Source organism: Lissotriton vulgaris, chromosome 3_1 (genome assembly GCF_964263255.1).
Source record: "Lissotriton vulgaris chromosome 3_1, aLisVul1.2, whole genome shotgun sequence".
NCBI classification, from domain to species: domain Eukaryota; kingdom Metazoa; phylum Chordata; class Amphibia; order Caudata; family Salamandridae; genus Lissotriton; species Lissotriton vulgaris.
Genome location: NC_141689.1, coordinates 2,104,552,705 through 2,104,571,915, shown reverse-complemented (window position 1 = coordinate 2,104,571,915; position 19,211 = coordinate 2,104,552,705). Strand labels below are relative to the sequence as shown.

General features: G+C 52.5%; 1 protein-coding gene across 11 annotated transcripts in view; it reads right to left on the bottom strand.

Moving 5' to 3' along the window:
- FRYL (FRY like transcription coactivator) overlaps positions 1 to 19,211 on the bottom strand; it is a 2,483,143-nt gene that overhangs the window by 2,056,455 nt on the left and 407,477 nt on the right. The gene's annotated exons all lie outside the window — the stretch shown is intronic.

Here is a 19,211-nt window from a genome sequence, read left to right as displayed (position 1 = left end):
CCTCCTGATCTCTTGCATATTCAAAGGCAAATTGAACTCACCACCATTTCTGCAATATCACTAAGTTTCCATCTGGGCATACATCTAAACAAATTTGCACAATCCGCATTTGTACCTACATTTTCTTATGAAAATGTAACTGATACAATTCCTGAAGAAAAAAACAGGAGCTCATCCCCTAATATTTCAGCATACTCCTCCTTTACATCACTGAAGGAGATAATTCATTCTATGGTGATTAACATGAGGTGAGAAACATTTACCACATTTTGCAAATGCAAAGAGCACTTCAATGGTTACCCAGTAACTAGTATCAATTTCAAAATCGGATGACTGCATATAAATTCACCTAACTGCACAAATCACAAAACATGGCCGAATTACTGACATCAGATTGATGCAGATTAAGACTGAAAACATCCAAAACATCAAGCCCTGAACAGTCTTTTATGGTTGATGCAACTAACCTCCAGAATTCTATGTCAGGACCGGAGGCTTCGGATTATGCTATACTTTCTTCCCTCTTTATTCCATAAACTTTTCACAGCAGCTCAGAAAAAAACTCAATAAATGCATATATACCAGAAACCAGGTAAAGAAAGCATTAACCACAAAACAAATAGATGTTTAGTGTCCAGCAAACTACAACTCCCATCATTCCATGAGAGCGGAGTCCCATAGTAGTCCTTCAACAATGTCCATAACACGCAGATAGATCTTCCAGGCAGGATTAGGCTCTACTATTTTAATTCAACCTAGCGATTCTATGCGCTGACTGGGGAGCACTGTGGGGTGTTTTATGACATATTTTACCATGTTTTAATGGTTTTTGCCCCACAGAGTCCTTTTCCTGATCGTGGGAGCGCTCCGTCGCTCCTCACGCGATCTTTCACAGTGTGCAGTGGTCTCAGTCACCAGGGGGCGCTGCGGCGTCTCGCTGCTCCTCAGCACGGTTTCATGTCAGAGGAGACACGCTGAGGAGAGGGAGAGTCGCTCGGAGCCTTGTCCCACCGCCTCACCTGAACGCACAGTATTCTGGGTCTGTATTTGCCCGGAGTTTTGCTTACGCCCCGCGCGGGGTCTGTATCGCGGGTTTACCGTGCTAAACGCCTGCAGGCAGTTGTTTTCAGCACTTAGCGGTTTTTTTCACCGCATTGGGCCTACGGAAGGTCTTAGTGGCCACATACCCTTGACGGTTCTTGTTTGCCCAGAGGGCGCGCTGGGAGGCGGATAAGGCCCGGTCCTTTGGAGGGTCTGCGCGCCAGGAAGGTGGTGCTGCCTTCATTCCGGTTTCCAACCGTGCTGTTTCATTGAAGGAGCTTCCGGCCACCACCTGACTGGGCCAATTCAGTCGGCCTCTCTCACCCTCTGTGGGCCTTGTGGTGCTTGTGTACCCTACGTCCGTGTAACCAGGTCCTGCGAGCACGGATGATGAGAACTACAATGCGGTTGACAGCTCCATTTACCGATGTGTCACGGAGATAGTGGGCCCAATGGAGGACCGCCTGTCTGCCCGCATTGTGGAGGAGTGTGCGAAATTAGCGCAGGGTCACTCAGTTGCGCCGGGTGCAGCCCCGATTCCTGCGGGGAGGAGCCTCCCCCCGAAGAGGCCCTGTAGGGAGGGGAACTCGGCGGGGGCGCAGGGTGTGGACAGAGACTCCTTTGAACGCCTACGCGATGCGTTTTTGGACAACGCGACCTCTCCCCGCCCCTGCGCCATCATCGAGCCCGGTACCCTAGGTGTCTTTGGGGACGGCTCCCTCTTCACCCGATACTGATGATGATACTGATGATGACGAAGACTCTGTCCGCTCTTGGAGACCGTCCACTCAACCGCCGCGTTGCCTCAGAATGGTACGGGGATGCTGGACCCGGATGAGATCGTTCATCCGCGGTCCTCGGCCTGGACTCCCAGAGACAAGGTGGCGAAATTCGTTGCGGGACGGCTTTGCAAGGCCCTTGAGAAGGAGGCGCGGAGTTGTCTGCGGGGAGAGTGCCCCCGCCCTACTTTGGAGGGCAAGGTAGCTATGACGCCCGAGCTGGATTCTAAAATGGCCACATTTCTAGCAAAATTCGTTAAGGATCCACGCAAAGGTATCGACCGCTCCTGGCGTTCCTGTCAGGATAAACTGCTGGACGCTATAGGACCCATTACGAAAATACTTGACATGGCAAAGGAAGCGAAGGTGTCCGGGTCCGCGATCTCGCCGGACGTCTTGTCGAATTGGGCGCAGAGGGTAGTCATCTTCCTGGGAAACGCCAACTGCGCCCTCTCGACAGAGCGGCGGCGGTCGCTCCTAATTAAGTTGGACCCTAAGTTGGGGGACTTAGCACCTCGGAGGCAGGAGCGGTAGCCCAAGGGGGTCTCTTCGGAGACCCATTTATCAAAGAGTTAGGCAAATTCGTATCGACATTCACCTCTCTGGACAAGGTCCAGTCCAGAATTAAGAGAGTTTTCCAACAGCGTTTCTCTCGTGGGGCCGGTCGCGGTAGGGGCCTCGCGATCGACCATGGCGGTCAAAATTTTACCAAGGGTAAAGGCTCCGGGCGAGGGCAGTACAACACCTTAGCCAACAATAACAACTTTTAACCCACCCGGGGTCAACGTTTCCGAGGCCGGGGAGGCTTCAAGATTAACTCCTGCAACAACAATTCCGGCGGTGTTATCCCTGCAGAGCAGGTGAGCATTGGTGGCAGGCTAGCGGCGTTTTCACACGCGTGGGCGGCCATTACGGCGGACGCGTGGGTCTTGGAAACGATTCGCTGATTCCACATAGAGTTCTACGATTGCCCCTATCAAGTCAGGCCCCCACGGCCTCTCGTGTTTGAGGAGGATGCGCAGCTGATCTACGGGGAGGTCTCGGAACTGCTACGCTAAGGGGCCATTCGTCGATCAGTTCAGCATCCAGCGGGCTTCCTCAGTAATCTTTTCCTGGTGGAGAAAACGGACGGCGGCAAGAGGCCGGTGATCAACCTCAAAGAATTCAATGGATGGTTGATCTACAGGCCTTTTTTTACTTAACAAAGGTTTATTGAGCATGTAGTAATCATACAGTTCACGGGTAACCACAGTTCTTATAAACAGTTGTATGCTCTGCAATGTTAAACCTAAAAAGGAAAAAACAAAGAAACAATACTAACATTGCCAAAGATCACATCACAACGTGCCCTTCGAGTATACCCATACACAAATCAAAGCATTTCAATATATCCCTCTCCGGGGGGGCACCTGCTTGTGCAACAGACTACCCCCGCGCTACTTTCAACCAGATAAGCATCACGCGGCAGGACCCAATGCGCCAGTCAATATCAGTCTGATTCCAGCTCAGTCTGAGTCAGTAAATATTCTCTTAGAGGAGCCCATATACCCCTGGGGCGCGAGGAACGTGGTAATTCTTCAGCGTAGGTCTCCAGCTGGTCCCGACAATATACCATGTCCTTGAGCCATTTATCCACTTTTGGACACAGTCTGCTATCCCAGGTGAACAGGGTGCGCCTCTTTGCCAGTAACAGCGCCATTTGAATAAATTTCCCAACCGCCCCCTACATCTTGGGGCCATGGCCAAATAGGCATAATGCTGGAGTGTTGGATAAGGGCATTCCTGTCATTGTCGTGATCAGTGTAAGTACCTTTTCCCAGTATTGAAAGACTCGTTGGCAATGCCACGCTAAGTGCACAAAACCCGCATCCCTCGTCCCACATCTCTTGCAGCTTGCAGTTGTCCTTAGTCCTATTCTCCACAGCCTATGGGGAGTATGGTATGTTTGGTGCAGGAATTTGAGGTGAATGATGCGTAAGTTACTGTTAGACGATAAGCGTCCTGTTATCGAGCAGATCCCCAACCACTCCTCTTCCGTGATGGGGGGGGGTCAGCGTTCCACCTCGCCAGACAGGCGGTGGCGTTATGTGGCGTATCTTTTTGAATAGTTCTATATAGTTTAGTGATCAGCTTGCGTTTAGTGGGTGCAGTGATGATCAATTGTAATGCAGATAGGGTCTCTGGCTCCGCTGGGAAACTCGTGTAATCAATCAATCACGTCATTTGTATAGCGCACTACTCACCCGGGAGGGTCTCAAGGCGCTGGGGGAGGGGAAAGTTACTGCTCGAACAGCCAGGTCTTGAGCTGCTTCCTGAAGGCGAAATGGTCTTGGGTTCGCCGAAGGTGGGTGGGGAGGGAGTTCCACGTCTTGGCTGCCAGGTAGGAGAAGGATCTTCCTCCGGCGGTGGCTCTGCGGATGCGTGGTACGGTGGCGAGTGTGTGGCCGATCGTAGCTTGCGGATGGGCGTGTAGAAGGTCATGCGGTCGTTGAGGTACTTGGGGCCCAGGTCGTGGAGAGCCTTGTGTGCGTGGGTGAGGAGTCTGAACGCGATTCTCTTGCTGACGGGGAGCCAGTGCAGGTGTCTCAGGTGTCCGGTGGTGTGGCTGTGTCGGGGGATGTCGAGGATGAGGTTGTGCTGGCGTGCGATGGCTGCGAGGGGGCTCATGTAGACGTTGAAGAGGGTTGGGCTGAGTGAGGATTCTTGTGGTACGCCGCAGATGACTTCGGTGGCCTCGGATCTGAACGGAGGGAGGCGGACTCTCTGGGTTCTTCCGGTGAGGAACGAGATGATCCCTTCCAGCGCTTTTTCTCGAATTCCGATGTTGCTGAGGCGCTTCACTAGAGTTCGGTGGCAGACTGTCGAATGCCGCAGAGAGGTCCAGGACGATGAGGGCCGCTGTTTCCCCGTTGTCGATCAGGGTTCTGATGTAGTCGGTGGCTGCGATCAGGGCAGTCTCGGTGCTGTGGTTGGCCCGAAACCCGGACTGAGAGGGGTCGAGGGAGCCGTTCGTCTCGAGGAAGGCGGCCAGCTGTTTGTTGACGGTCTTTTCGATGACTTTGGCCGGAAAAGGGAAGGAGCGAGATGGGACGGTGGTTCTTGAGGTCGGTGGGGTCCGCCGTTGGTTTCTTCAGGAGGGCGGTCAGCTCGGCGTGCTTCCAGCTCTCCGGGAAGGTGGCTGTGTGGAAGGAGGAGTTGATGGTGTCTCGGAGATGGGGTGCGATGTTGGCGTCGGCTTTGTTGAAGACGTGGTGTGGGCACAGGTCGGTTGGTGATCCGGATTGGATAGAGTTCATCGTGCGGGTGGTGTCTTCGGTGCTGATCGGGGTCCAGTTGCAGAGGGTGGTGGTGGTGGGCGTTGGTTCGTTGGTAGGGTGCGTGGTCTGTGCGTCAAAGCTGTTGTGTATGTCGGCGATCTTGCGGTGGAAGAACCAGGTGAGTGAGTTGCAGAGGTCTTGCGAGGGAGTGATGTAGTTGTTTCCGGCGCTGGGGTTGGAGAGTTCCTTGCTGTTGTGGGTGTTGTTGTCCAGTCGTTCTTTGAGTGCCGTCTTCTTGGTGGCGCGGATCAGCTGATGGTGTTTGCAGATGGCGTGCTTGAGGGCGGTCCTGTTGTCCGTGGTGTGGTCAAGCCGCCAGGCTTTCTCGAGGGTGCGGCAGTTCTTCTTGGATTCCTTGAGTTCGTCGGAGGACCGTGTCTGCTGGGAGGGTTCTTTAGTGGTGCAAGGTCATCAGCGCAGGCGGTCAGCCACTTGGTGATGTTGCTGGCTGCTTCGTTGGGGTCCGTTGTGCTGGTGGGAGTGTTCTGACTGAGGGAGGCGGTGAGCTGCTCGGCGGTGATCTTGCTCCAGCATCGGCAGGGGACCTGTTGCGGGTGGTGGTAGGTCGTAGTTTTTTTTAAGCTGAAGTGGACGCAGCTGTGGTCGGTCCAGTGGAGTCCGGTGACGTGGCTGAAGGAGATGTGCTTGCTGGATGAGAAGACCGGGTCAAGCGTGTGGCCGGCGTAGTGGGTGCGGGTGTTCACTAGTTGCTTGAGTCCGAGGTTGGCAAGGTTGTCCAGCAGGGCGGTGGTGTTTCTGTCGTTGTTGCTCTCCAGGTGAAAGTTGAGGATTTCGTTGGCGGAGGGAAGGGCGTGCGGCCTGATTAAGTCTGCGATGTCTTTGCTGAATTGTGTGCGTGGTCCCGGTGGTCTGTAGATGAGGGTGCCGCGGAGGATGGTCTTGGGGTCAGTGTATATCTGGAAGTGCAGGTGTTCGGCGGCGGTGAAGGTTTCGTCGGAGTTGGTTGAGATGCGGATGGTGTTCTTGTGTACGATGGCGATGCCTCCTCCAGTCTGGTTGACGTGGTCCTTCTGGGTGATCTTGTATCCGTCCGGGATGGCTATGGCGATGTCAGGCGCTAAGGAGCCGTTCATCCAGGTTTCGGTGAGGAAGGCGACGTCCGGTGCTGTCGTGTCGAGCAGGTCCCAGAGTTCCACGGCGTGCCTGTGGATGGAGCGGGTGTTGAGCAGGATGCACTTCAGGTGGTTGCTGCTGGTGCAGGGCTTGGCGGTGGCCGTGCAGGTCCGGTAGCAGAAGAAACAGCAGGCTTGGCAGGCAAAGGGTCCGTGGGTGCGTCTCAGGGTGGCTCGGTAGCAGGCAGTGTTCCGGCCAGTGTTGAGTGCGTTGAGTGTTGCAGCGTCATAGGTCCGTCAGGTCGTCTTGCTTCGGCGGGGGCCAGGGGTCCTGGCACTGGGCGCGGTCCAGGCGCGGACGGGCCTACCTTTGGCGCACCTTCGGCGCTCAATCAGTGCTCCTGCTGCGTGGTCGCTCAGGGGGCGTCATAAGTTAGGAGCCGGGAGGGAGGAGCAGCTGGGTGGCGGGAGCGGGGCGGCGAATGGAGTCGCAGGGGGGCGGGGCTGCAGGGAGGCAGCGGCGGGAAATCCAAGGATCTGCGGGCAGTGGGGATCCCAGGAGCTGCGGGCGGCGCTCGAGGGAAACTGCAGGCAGGAGGCGGCAAGGCAAGGCAGGCAGGAGCGGCAGCGGAGGGTGGAGCGACCAAGCCCTGAGGAGAGCTGAGCGGTCACTGAGCGGTGTAATGGTCTTTTATGGCGTGCCGTAACCTGTAGCATGTGAACTGGAACAGTGTAGGGTTGTGTATATAGGCTAGATAGTCTCCAGTAATGTACCTGCCTTCTGGGAAAATGTCACTCAATAGTGTGATATCCGCTTCTCTCAGTGCTTTGACAGCGCCCTGATCACTAGCTACTGATAATGGTGCGTGTCCCTCTATGGGCATAGCGGGTGCATATAACGGGATCTTCTGTGTTCGTCGGCCAATCGCCTGCCATGCCCCCACTGTGGTGTCTAGTGTGTTTATTTCTGCCCTGGGAGTGTGTCGGTGGGTGTGAGTAAGAATAGCGCGCAGAGGGATAGGGTGTGCGTCCCCCTCCTCCACCGCTACGTGAGGTAGGAAGTCGTGGGGGTTGTACCAATAGTACGCATAATGTGCCTGGCAAGAAATAATAAACATAAAAATCTGGCGTGTTAAAACCCCCTCTGTCGTATGTTAGCGTCAAGGTCTTCCAGCTTATCGCCTGTTTAGGGCCCCAGCCCAACCTCAACAGTTGAGTCTGTAATGTCTTAAAAAATTGTTGGGTAAGTGGGATTGGTATATTACAAAATAAGTATAGAAACTTAGGCAGCACCACCATTTTGATGATCGCGGTGCAGTCCAATAAAGACAGGGGAAGGCACTGCTATCTGTCTATTTGCGCTACTAGTGCCCGATATGCAGCTCCGTAATTTTCTGTTATTACCATTTGGGGGCGTCTGTGTATCCATACCACTAGGTATTTTACAGGGTCTGCAGACCAGAGAAATGGATATTCGACTGTTGGGTTGTCAGGGGGATGATGACAGACTTATCCTAGTTTAAGTGCAGGCCCAAAAACAAGCCAAATTTGACGAATTCGTGCAGTACAGGGGACAGGTATGTTTGTGGTTCTCTAACATATAAGACCATATAAGACCATATCGCCCGCGTATAGCGATATGCCTACTGGTCTGTTATTAAAGTTTAGAGCCGCCTCTCTATGGATCGGTCTTATGGCAAATGTGAGCGGAGAGAGGGGGCACCCTTGACGGGTGCCCCTACCCACCACGAACTGTTCAGATGTGTCTCCCCCAACTCGGACTCTCGCAGATGGCTCAGTGTATAAGATCTGTATCCATTGGAGGAAAATAGATGGAAAGCCCATTCTGCGCAGTATGTGCATCATGTACTTCCATTCTATAGAATCGAAGGCTTTTGCGGCATCCAAGAGAACCGCAATGGCGGGCAGTTCGGGGTTGAGGACGTGCAGCATAGCAAAGATAGTGCGTAAATTTAAAGAAGTAGAGCGGTCAGGAATAAACCCAGCTTGGTCAGGCAGTACAAGCAGTGGCATAAGGGGTTGTAACCTGGTGGCTAGAATTTTAGCAAGGATTTTGGCATCCAGGTTGATAAGGGATAGGGGTCGGTACGATTCACAGCGTTCAGGGGGTTTGTCTTTTTTTAATTTATTTATTTATTTATTTTTAATATTTATAAAGCGCAGCATATACCCTTGGGCGTCTTGGCGCTAATAAATCATTTGTTTACATACAAAATATGATGCTTTGGACCGGTTGATAAAGCAGACTGGAAAGGTGATATAATTATTGAGTAAACAGCCAGGTTTTCAGGAGTTTACGGAACTGAAGGAGGGTGGTGCTTTGCCTGATGTTGAGAGGCAAGGTGTTCCAGAGTCTGGGGGCCGCCACCAGAAACCGACGGTCTCCCCAGGTGACGGTTTTGGTGCGAGGTACAACCAGTTGATGAAGAGTGGTGATCATCATCGCTTGGCGCAGCGAGGGAGGGAGACGGCCAGACTCATGCGCCTCCGCGTACATCCCCAGAAGATGGGGCGCTAGAATATCAGCGTGGGCCTTGTATAATTCTGCAGTTAGCCCGTCAGGGCCGGGTGCTTTCCCATTCGGGAGCGACTTGATGGCATCTACCACATCCTCCGTAGTGATTGAGAGGCTCAGATATTGGCGATGCCCGTCCGCCAACCACGCACAGGCGACGTCTTGCAAGTATTCATCCATGTCAGCTTCGCCCATTCCACCGCGGACGTGTATAACGCGGCATAAAAATGACGGAATTGTTCTACTATGGCGGCAGGTGTGAAGTGAGATGTGCGGTTCGTGTCCACTATGTGGTCTATAGGAGGATGACAGGCTCTACTCTGTAATCGGTTCACCAGTAGTTTGCCCGGTGCGCCCCCCCTCCCCATACCTCCGAGCAGCGTGGCGCCTGGAGAGGTATTTCACCTCTGTGTGCGCAAGCGTGTTGTATTTGTCTATGTGCGCATGTATGTTAGCAAGAGTGGCTATCGAAGTCTCGGTGTCGTATCGAGTTTCCAGTTCTCGCAGCTTTGTCTCCACCGCCGTCAGCTGTCCCCTGATGTCTCTTAGTATCCCCGCGAATGTGCTTATACATGTGCCCCGTATCGTGACCTTAAAGGCCTCCCATAGTGTTTCCTGGCTGTCCACTGACCCAACATTGATCTCGAAATATTGCACTATTGTCGATTTAATAGTATCTGCGTATATGGGATCAAGTAGTGCTTCCGCTCTGAATCGCCAGGTAAAAAGTTTGTGTGGGTTGAGCGGGATATGCAGCGACAGAAGCACCAGATTGTGGTCCGATAGTGTTCTGGGGAGGTTACGCGCATCTGTGACCCAGCCATTTGCTCCATCGCTCAGCAGCCAATAATCTAGGCGGGACCAGCCCCTTGTCGCGGGAGTGATATGCGTCCCTGACAGTACTATTTCTGTGTCGCCATGCGTCCACCAGCCCAAACTCTAGCATGCCATCTTTCACGCACTCAGCAACTTTGACCAATCTGGCGTTCTGCGGGTTAGACTTGTCAGACCGAGGGTCAAGGTACGTGTTCAGGTCCCCACCGAGTATTATTTCCGTTTCTGGCCATTCCCGAAGTGCTCTAAATATGTTTAAATACGCTGATGTGTCGTCCACTACCGGACCATAGATATTTACTATTGTTACAAGCCCATTGCCCAGCTTCCCCATCACCATAGCCCATCTGCCCTCGGAGTCTGTGTTAGTGTGAAGCGCTGTGAAGGCTACCCCTTTTTTCACCAGTATAAGGACTCCCCTAGCGTAAGTGGATTACGATGATGCTAGACGATACGAAGCCCAGTGGCTGGCGAGGCTGTCTTCAGATGCCCTGGTTAAGTGTGTTTCCTGCAATAGCGCGATGTGTGTCTGTTGCCTATCAAGCTGCGCCAGTACTTGCCTGATTGTTTGTGATGTGTTTAAGCCCCGGACATTCCAAGTAATGCAATTATAGGTGGTCCCAATCATTTGTAGTGCTTTTGAAGTTTGCAACGTCGTGTGGCTTTGCAACAGGGTGGTGTCCCCGATTGTGGGACCAGTGCAGTATATGGGTCTGGACAGTGAGTGACTTTGGCATGTAATAAACTAGTACTTCTCCTCCCCCCCTTCCCACTTCAGCATACCCAACTTGCTAAAGACAAGCCCCTTAGTAAACTGTCCCAACAGTAAGAAATTCAGTTTCCATTGGGGATCACCCATAGGGGGTCGTGGCGGCTACAACCTCTCCCAGATGAACAGAGGGAGGGGTGCCACCAATTGTACATCATTTCTCACCAGCACATATAGCGGGACCGAGGCAAGGGAAAAAAAAAACAAGAGTCATATGCATCATAGTTTGTTCATTACCACCCCGTCCACCCGCCTGTGATAGTGTCACATGCCCTCAGTTGGGCCTCACCGCGTCCCTCTTACTGTTCATTCATCCACGTCAGATGTCTGGGACACCGGATTGTGTTTGACGCCGCAGCGCCCGCACATGGTCCATTGCTTGTTTAGGGCTGCTGAAGACTTTTCCAATTTCCACCGTTCCAATGCGCAGCCGCGCCAGGTATAACATTGCATAGGGGATCTGTTCTTTCTGCAGCAACTTTTTGACAGTCTGAAATTCTTTGCGTGCTGCTTGCACGCTCGCCGTGAAATCCGGGTAGAAGGATAATGCATTGCCTTGATAAGTGATTGAACCTTTGAGTCTGGTTATTCAGAGAACTGTGTCTCTATCCCTAAAATTCAGTAGGCGAGCGATAATTGGTCTTGGCGGTGTTCCTGGCGGCGGGCGAGCTGCAAGTGATCGATGAGCCCTTTCTATAGCAAATAGAGGAGATGGTTCGTCCTTTCCTCAAATGTCCTGTATCATCCTTTCAACATATTCCTCTAGGCGCCCCACATTTGTTGACTCCGACAGGCCCAAAATGCGTACGTTATTTCGCCGCGACCTCGCTTAGATGTCCTCGTTCTTGGCCTGTATGACTGCCAGCAGCGTGGCGATGTCGGAGGTCTTTTCTGCCACCTGTTTAAGTCCGTCCTCCGCATCAGAGATTCTTTGTTCAGCCTCGCCAAGACGTACCGCCTGCTTGTCAAGTTTGGCGGAGAAATGATCCATCCTGCCGTTTAGCTCTTCAATCTTGCCATCTATGGTCTGGAGACTAACCTGGATGGCCACGAGTGATTTTTCGAGCGCCGTGGATGGGGGTGTCGGCACGTCATGTTCAGAGTCCGAGGCTGTGGTGTTACCAGGCTTGGACTCTCTGCGCAGCTCGAATGTAAGCCTGGGCTGGTTTTTCTACGGCTTGCCCATTGTCTTGGAGGACGGGTACCAGCTGCTGTATGTGTCGCCCCGCCCCGCCGTAGCAGTTATTCCCTGGCGGCAGGAAAGTTCCCGGTGTAGCTGTAGTCTGGCGTGTCAGCGTGGGCAGTGTGGCGTGTGGACCGTTAGTCAGCAGTCCGCACCTGCGCTGCAGTCAGTGTCTTGTCGGCCTGTGCCCAGGTCCTTGGGAAAAAGGATTTTAAGGCCCCTCTGTTAATTGCAGCTATGGCGCACTCAGTCTCCGTCCCATGAAGTAGCAGGGTTGGGCGAGGTGGCGGCGTGGAGTATAGGGGGTGATCGCTGTGATAAGGCAGTCACAGTACGTGCACTCTGTGGTCTCCACAACGTAGGCACCAGGCCTGACACGCGTCGGGTCACCACAGTTGGCACGCCAGATACCTCAGTATCTCCACTCACAGCGTCCTTAAGTGGCGTCCCTGTGGTCTCCAACAGCGCGGAATGGCGTCTAGTTTCCCGGGCACAGTGGTGACTTCAGCAGTTGGGCGTTGTCGGCGGCTTCACAGCGCCCCAAGAGACAGTACACGTGGCCGATCTGGTCAGTATAGGCAGGCCCCGCAGGCGCGCTTCAGGGCGGTGCGGGACCGCGGCAGCAGCTGGCCCGATGCGAAACACGACCTCCCCCGCAGCGTCAACAGTTCCCTGACAGGAGTCTTGGGTTCCGTTAATACAGTTCAAAAGCCGCAGTCTCCAAAGGCCATGCGAGCGAGCGGCATAGGCGGGGGGCGCTCCCTAAACTGGTCGGGTAACTGCAGTCTGCCGCCCAAAGGCCTTCTTCCCGCCACAGGCACCAGGCGCTGTCATAGTGCCCTTCCCCCGCCGTATGTGTCCAGTCAGCGCAGCCTCAGCTCCCCGTAGATGCTAGTCACGTTGTGTTGTCCCAGCGGGGGGGGGGAGATAAGTCCGCCACGGGCCTTTTGGTGGGTAGGATGTCGCCGTCCTCCAGTGTCGAGAGTCACGGCTTGGCAGAGCGGCCGTTAGTCGCGGGCCGCCATTATATCTCGAACCGCGATGGCGGCGCGATCCCCAGCAGCCTGCCTTTCTGCTCTGTGAGAGCTTTTCCAGATACCGTCGGGTAGCTCTTGGGCTCAGGAGTGTAGTCCTGTCCTCGGTTGCCCGGCTACGCCGCGCTGATGAAGGATAATTGCAGGATATGCATCGGTGGCTTGCGGAGCTGCACTACTGTGCGGCCATTTTGCCGAGCCTCCAGCCACGCCCCATGATCTGATCTACAGGCACTTCAAGATGGAAGGAATCCATCTTCTTCGAGATGTTCTCCTTCCGAACGATTAGATGGTGCGCCTCGATCTCAAAGACGCAAACTTAGTTTAGGGGGTCAGACCTTCGAGTTCACGGCCCTTCCGTTTGGACTTTCCTCTGCCCCTTGGTGCTTCACCAAGATTCTCCATCCGGCGGTGGAATTCCTGCGGAGTCAAGTTATTCGGATGATTGTCTGATGGCCCAATGTCCGGAACAACTGGGCCTTCAACTCCAGCAGACAGTTTCTCTGCTTCAGGGGTTAGGTTTCGTCATCAACAAAGACAAGTCTGTCCTATCTCAGTCTCAAAGTGGTTTTTCTGGGCTTCGTGGTGGACTCCTTGCAGGCCTCTCTGAGCCTTCCGTCTCGGAAGATGGCCAAGATCAGACATGTCTTGCGTCAGACAATTGTGAAGTCCCAAACCTCCCTCCCTCAGATCGCAAGGGCAGTGGGACTTCTTTCCTCATCCATCCAGGCGATCTTTCCGGGCCCCCTTCATTACCGGGCTCTCCAACGCCTCAAATCGCATCACCTCAGGAGGGGTATGTCTCACAATCAGTTGGTTCCTCTATCCGCAGAGGTGAAGGACGAAATGTCTTGGTGGCTCACTCACATGGAGGCTTGGAACGGGCGTGCATTTTTTGGTTCCATCCCAGATCTAGTAATAGAATCAGACGCCAGCAGGTCAGGTTGGGGCGCCGGCTGCGGCGAGTTCTCCACAGGCGGCGCTTGGTCGTCAGAGGAACAAACCTTACACATCAATTGCCTGGAACTTTTGGCGGGGTCTTTTGCAGTACGCTGCTGGACCCGGGATTCAGTACACTCGTGTGTGCTGCTGCGAATGGACAATGTCTCGGCGGTTCGATACGTCAACCACCTTGGTGGTCCTCGGTCCCGAGCACTAGCGAATTTGGCGAAGGATTTTTGGGACTACTGCCTGGCTCATCACGTCTCCGTAACAGCGGAGTATCTGCCAGGCCGAGCCAACCAAATAGCGGATTGGCATTCCAGACATCTGCGGGATTCCAGCCAGTGGAAATTGGACGTCTGGGTGTTCGAGCGATTGAACAACCTCTGGGGTCCTTTTTCAGTGGACTTGTTTGCATCCAGTCTAGACCACCAGCTTCCTCGATTCTTCAGCTGAAGGCGGACCCTCTGGCAGAGGCCACGGACGCTTTTCTGCAAGATTGGAGTCAGGTGGTACGGATGGCGGCCCAAGTACGCCGCCAGAAGGCAGAACTGGAGGTAATCACGCCAGTTTGGAGGTCTCAAGTCTGGTTTCCAGTTCTTCTGGAACTTTCTTGGGATTTTCCAATCATACTCCCCCGGTTTCATCATCTTTTTCTGAATCCGGAGCAGGAATCACATCCCCTCATAATTCAAGGATCTCTTCATCTCATGGCTAGACGACTTTCAGGCGACGCTGGTCGCTCCCAGGCCTTTCGGGACAAGCTGAGGATTTTATGTCCAAGGCCTGGGCCGCAAGCACCGCTAAGCGCTACAGTTCCGCCTGGAATAGGTGGGTGCGTTGGTGTCTTCGACGGGATTTGGATCCCATGGTCGCAGGTGTTGTTCCCATCTTGAACTTCTTGGCCGAATTGGCCTCGGAAGGGCTAGCTTATCCCACTATTAAAGCAGTGCGCTCTGCGATATCGGCTGCTCATTACCCGGTGGAGGGTTCTCCAGTTGGTGAGCACCCCTTTGTCTGTCGGCTCCTGCGGGGTATCCGTATCTCGTTCCCCCCGGAACCGCGCTCTTCGGTCATTTGGGACGTGAATGATATTTTGAATTTATTTCTATCCTGGCAACCTAATAAGTATCTATCTTTGAAAGAGTTGTCGGCCAAACTGGCCATGCTTCTGTGTTTGGTGTCTTGCCGCAGGGTGTCAGACGTTCGAGCCCTGGATGTTATGGCAAGAGTCTTCTCCCCGAATGGGGTCACATTTACGGTGGGGCGCTGAACGACGTCTGCATCGAGGTCAATCTCTTACGTAGCGGTTGTAGATTCTCCCAAGCTGTGTGTGGTTCAGTGCCTGAAGGCCTCCGGGCGAGCGACAATTACTTATTGCATTAAGGTAGCCACACAATGCGGTCTCTTCACCCACCATTGCTCGATGGGTAAGATGCAGACATTGACACTAGTCGGTTTGGAGAGCACTCAGCTAGGGGAGCGATGGTGTCTAAGGCATTTGCCCTGGGGGCACGTCTGGAAGACTTGATGCGTGCTGCGGATTGATCTTCGGTCTCCACCTTTAAGAGGTTTTACTTTAAACCAGTAGTGGATATTGCACATTTGGTGGTAAGTAAGCTTTGAACTAGCATAATCCGAAGCCTCCGGGCCTGACATAGAATCGAAATTTGCCTAGCTAAGTAACGGTAAGTTTCAATTCTATTAAGGACGCGGAGGTGAGGATTATCCCACCCAATCTCCTTCGGAAGCATTTACCCACCCGTACTGCAGTAAGTAAATCGATTACTGGATATTCTGTTATCGTGTTGACTTCAGAGTATGGTACTGCTTTGTTATGTACTTTCGGCATTTGCCTTTCAAACACTTACGCTGTTGTATTTTTTTTCCCGGTAGGGTATGATGGTCCTAAACAAGATCAATAAAATGGGAGCGTGACTCGCATGAAGAAAGAGGAGGAGGACCTAAGATGGAAGCCCTATCTGCGTGCTATGGACTTTGTTGAAGGACTACTATGGGACTCCGCTCTCATGGAATGATGGGAGTTGTAGCTTGTTGGACACTAAAGATCTATTTGTTTTGTGGTTAATGCTTTCTTTACCTAGTTTCTGGTATATATAAAGCATTTATTGAGTTTTTTCTCAAAAGTTTATGGAAAAAAGAGCAAAGAAAGTATAGCATAATCCTCGCCTCCGCGTCCTTAATAGAATTGAAACTTATCGTTACTTAGCTAGGCAAATTTCGATTCTTCATCAGACAGAGGAAAACTAGGATTGGGGGTAACTTGCGCAATTTTGGGTAGCATAATCATGTAAAATTAATTGAGGATTATGTGAAATTCTGCTTGAATGACCCGAGAAGAGTAATTGCATGTTTAGTGCTATTACTCAGCCCAAAAATGTCCCCTTGCGTCCAAAATGGGCATGAGGATGCATTTTGTGCTAAGAAATAATGCTAATGTTAATGTTATGGGTGTCTTATATAGCGCTCGGCTACTCCGAGGAGTGTCCCGGCGCTTTATGACCCACAGCAAAACTACAAAAGGAGGCAGAAGAAAGGTGAAGGAAACACAGACCGATCACTGTCCATAGAGCCACGTTTTCAGACCTTTCCTAAAGGCCAGCAGGTTCGAGGTACAGCAGAGCGACAGGGGGAGGGTGTTCCATAACTGAGGGGCCAGATGTTTGAAAGAGCGTCCCCCTACCCTTGCTTTCCTAACAGCAGGGACAATAGCCAGACCAAGAGATTCCGATCTAAGGGATCTTGTAGGTTTGTAGAAAGCAAGGCGTTTCTGGATATATTCAGCTCCCACCGCGTGGAGTGCCTTATGCGCCAGCGTAAGCGCTTTAAAAACAATCCGCTTCCTAACAGGGAGCCAGTGTAGGGAAAGTAACAGGTCCGAGGCTCTCGCACGACGAGGCAGGCCAAAAATCGCCCGTGCCGCCGAGTTTTGGACCACCTGTAGCTTTTGTAGTAAATAGTCCGGAAGACCCAAGTATAAAACATTTGAGTAATCCAGCCTGGAGCAGATAAGAGCCTGGACCGTCGTCTTCCTATGCAGGGAGCAAGGGAAGAAACTTGCGCAACATTTTAAGGAGACCATTCCAAGTGCCAGTCAGGCCCAGAATCTGGGACTTAAGAGATAGGCTGTTGTCAATTTTGACCCCAAGGTTCTTAGCCACCAGAGAAGAAGACGAGGGAGGGAACGTGTTCACAGGCCACCAATCCTGCCAACTCGGGTCAGTCTGACACCCGAAGAAAAGCACCTCTGATTTATCAGGGTTGCACTTGAGGCTGTTCTGCTGAAACCAGTCGAAAACAGCCCCAAGGCACCCGCGGATGCTCTCTCCGTTGAACTCCGCCCCCTTTCCACAAGTGAAAAGGAGCTGGGTGTCATCGGCGTATGACATGATCTGAGCCCCAAAGGACTCTGCCAGCACCGCCAAAGGGGTCATGAAGATATTAAACCGAGTTGGGCTGAGCACCGGCCCCTGAGGGACTCCGACCTCCAAAGACGGCACTTCGGCAGAGTAAGGGGGGGCCCAGACCATCTGCTGGCGACCAGCTAAATAATATCTAAACCAGCTCAACACCGTCCCTCTCAGACCGATCTCATGAAGTCTGCTGAGGAGACCCTCATGAGGGACGGTGTCGAAAGCTGCCGACAGATCTAACATTACCAGCATGGCTCTTGCATCTGAATCCAGCACTTCCTTAATGGCTTCATTAACCTCCAGAAGTGCCGTCTCGGTGCTTAGATTGGATCGAAAGCTCGACTGGGTGGAGTGCAGCAAGCTATTTTCGAGAAAAGTTGAGAGCACAGAGTGAACATGCTTTTCAACTATCTTTGCAAGAGCAGGCAGAAGGGAAATTGGCCTATAATTGGCATGACTCTCGGGGTCAAGACCGGGCTTTTTAAGGAATGGAACAACCATGGCTTGTTTCCAGGCCACAGGGATAACACCACTAGTCCGTGACAAATTAAGAATCGGATTAATCAGTGGGTTCAGAACCTCCACAGCCCTAGCCAAAAAAGTAGCAGGCAGGGGTCCGAGGGAGAACCTGACTTAAGTTTAGAAAGGAGGTCCTGGGAGATAGAATCAGAGATAGCTGGAAACTCAGATAAAGAAGGACCAGATTCAGCTGTCCAGATCAGCTGGTCCCTCGGGATGGTAACAGCACAAGGGCTCAAGGAGGAGAAGGAATCTTGAATCCGCTTAATTTTAGTTGTAAAAAAGTTCGCTAGTGAAATCACCCATGGCTCAGAAAACTCATGATGCAAAAACTGGCCTTAGGGGTTATAAACTCCTTAACAATAGTAAAGATTTCCCTGCAAAAACTCGAAGCCGTCTCAATTCTTGCTGAAAAATAGTTATTTTTTTCGGCCAAGATATACGCATGATAGACCTTAATAGTAGCCCTATAGGCGACCTTGGCCTCTGGATCATACTGCTGGCGCCAAAACCTCTCTGCTGCCTTGCAATTACGCCAGGACAAAGCAAGAGACTCCGGAAAACCAAGGCGCCGATGTCCGCCTTGTAGATGTCCGGGGTGCAATAGGCGGAGCAAGCTCATTTAACCGCTCCACTAACCACTTCTGTAGCAAGTCAAGATCCCTCTCTAAATCACCTGATAGGGGACAGGGATGCTCCAAACACGCCTGAGCCAAACTCTCAGGGGTCACCCGATAATTTGCCCGCCTAGGGTGCCTAAAATGATTAGAATTTGCACAAGGTGATTTGCTAGTTCCCTGAATCTGAAAGCTAATCAGAAAATGGTCCGACCAGAGGACAGGGGCGGGAGTAGCCATAACAAGAGGAATGGTAGAAAATACCTGATCAAGCGTATGGCCCTTGATATGGGTCGGAACAGACAGATAGGGAATAAGGCCCAGGGGGGCGGTGATGTCATTGATTTTAATCGCATCGCCGTCCGTCCCGGCATCCATGTGTATGTTAAAATCCCCAAGCACAATACAGTGTTCTGTTTTTAGGCAAAGTGCCGTGATTAGCTCCTGCAACTCCTCATAAAAAGATCCACGCAGACCAGGTGGTCTGTAGACCAGGAGCCCAGAGAAGGATTGATGAACAGATAGGGCAATAGAAAAAGCCAGGGACTCGCAACCAGAGATGGGCGCCATAGGGACAACCACACATGTGGCAGATCTTTGGATCACAATTGCGACCCCTCCACCCCTCCTGATAGGTCTATCATGTCTATGAATAACATAATCAGGAGGGATAGCAGTCGCAATATCAGGGTTTGAGGACTCCCCTAGCCATGTTTCAGTGAGCATTAGGCATTCAGGTTTTTCGACCGTTAACAGCTCGTAAATATCAAGAGCATGTCTGCTCAGGGAGCGAGTATTGAGTAGAAGGCACTTATAAATAACAGAGGTCTAGGGGGTAGAGGTCCCGAGCACCGGGAAATTACCTGGAAGCCATCCACAACCAGGACACCGGCGTTTACCTCTATACCGCCCAGGGAAGACCATCTGACACGTGGTCATACCTTTCCTAAGTGTCAAAGGATCAACCGCTGAATAAGCGATCCTAAAACCAGCAGCATCCACCGCACCGTCCGCCTCCGTGACGCGGACGGGCGCAGACTGGCATGACTCTGGCATGACTCCGGCGTGATTCTGGTGCGTCCGCTACGCGGAGAGTGGACATCCCCTATTATAACAAACTAGAGCGCGTCACA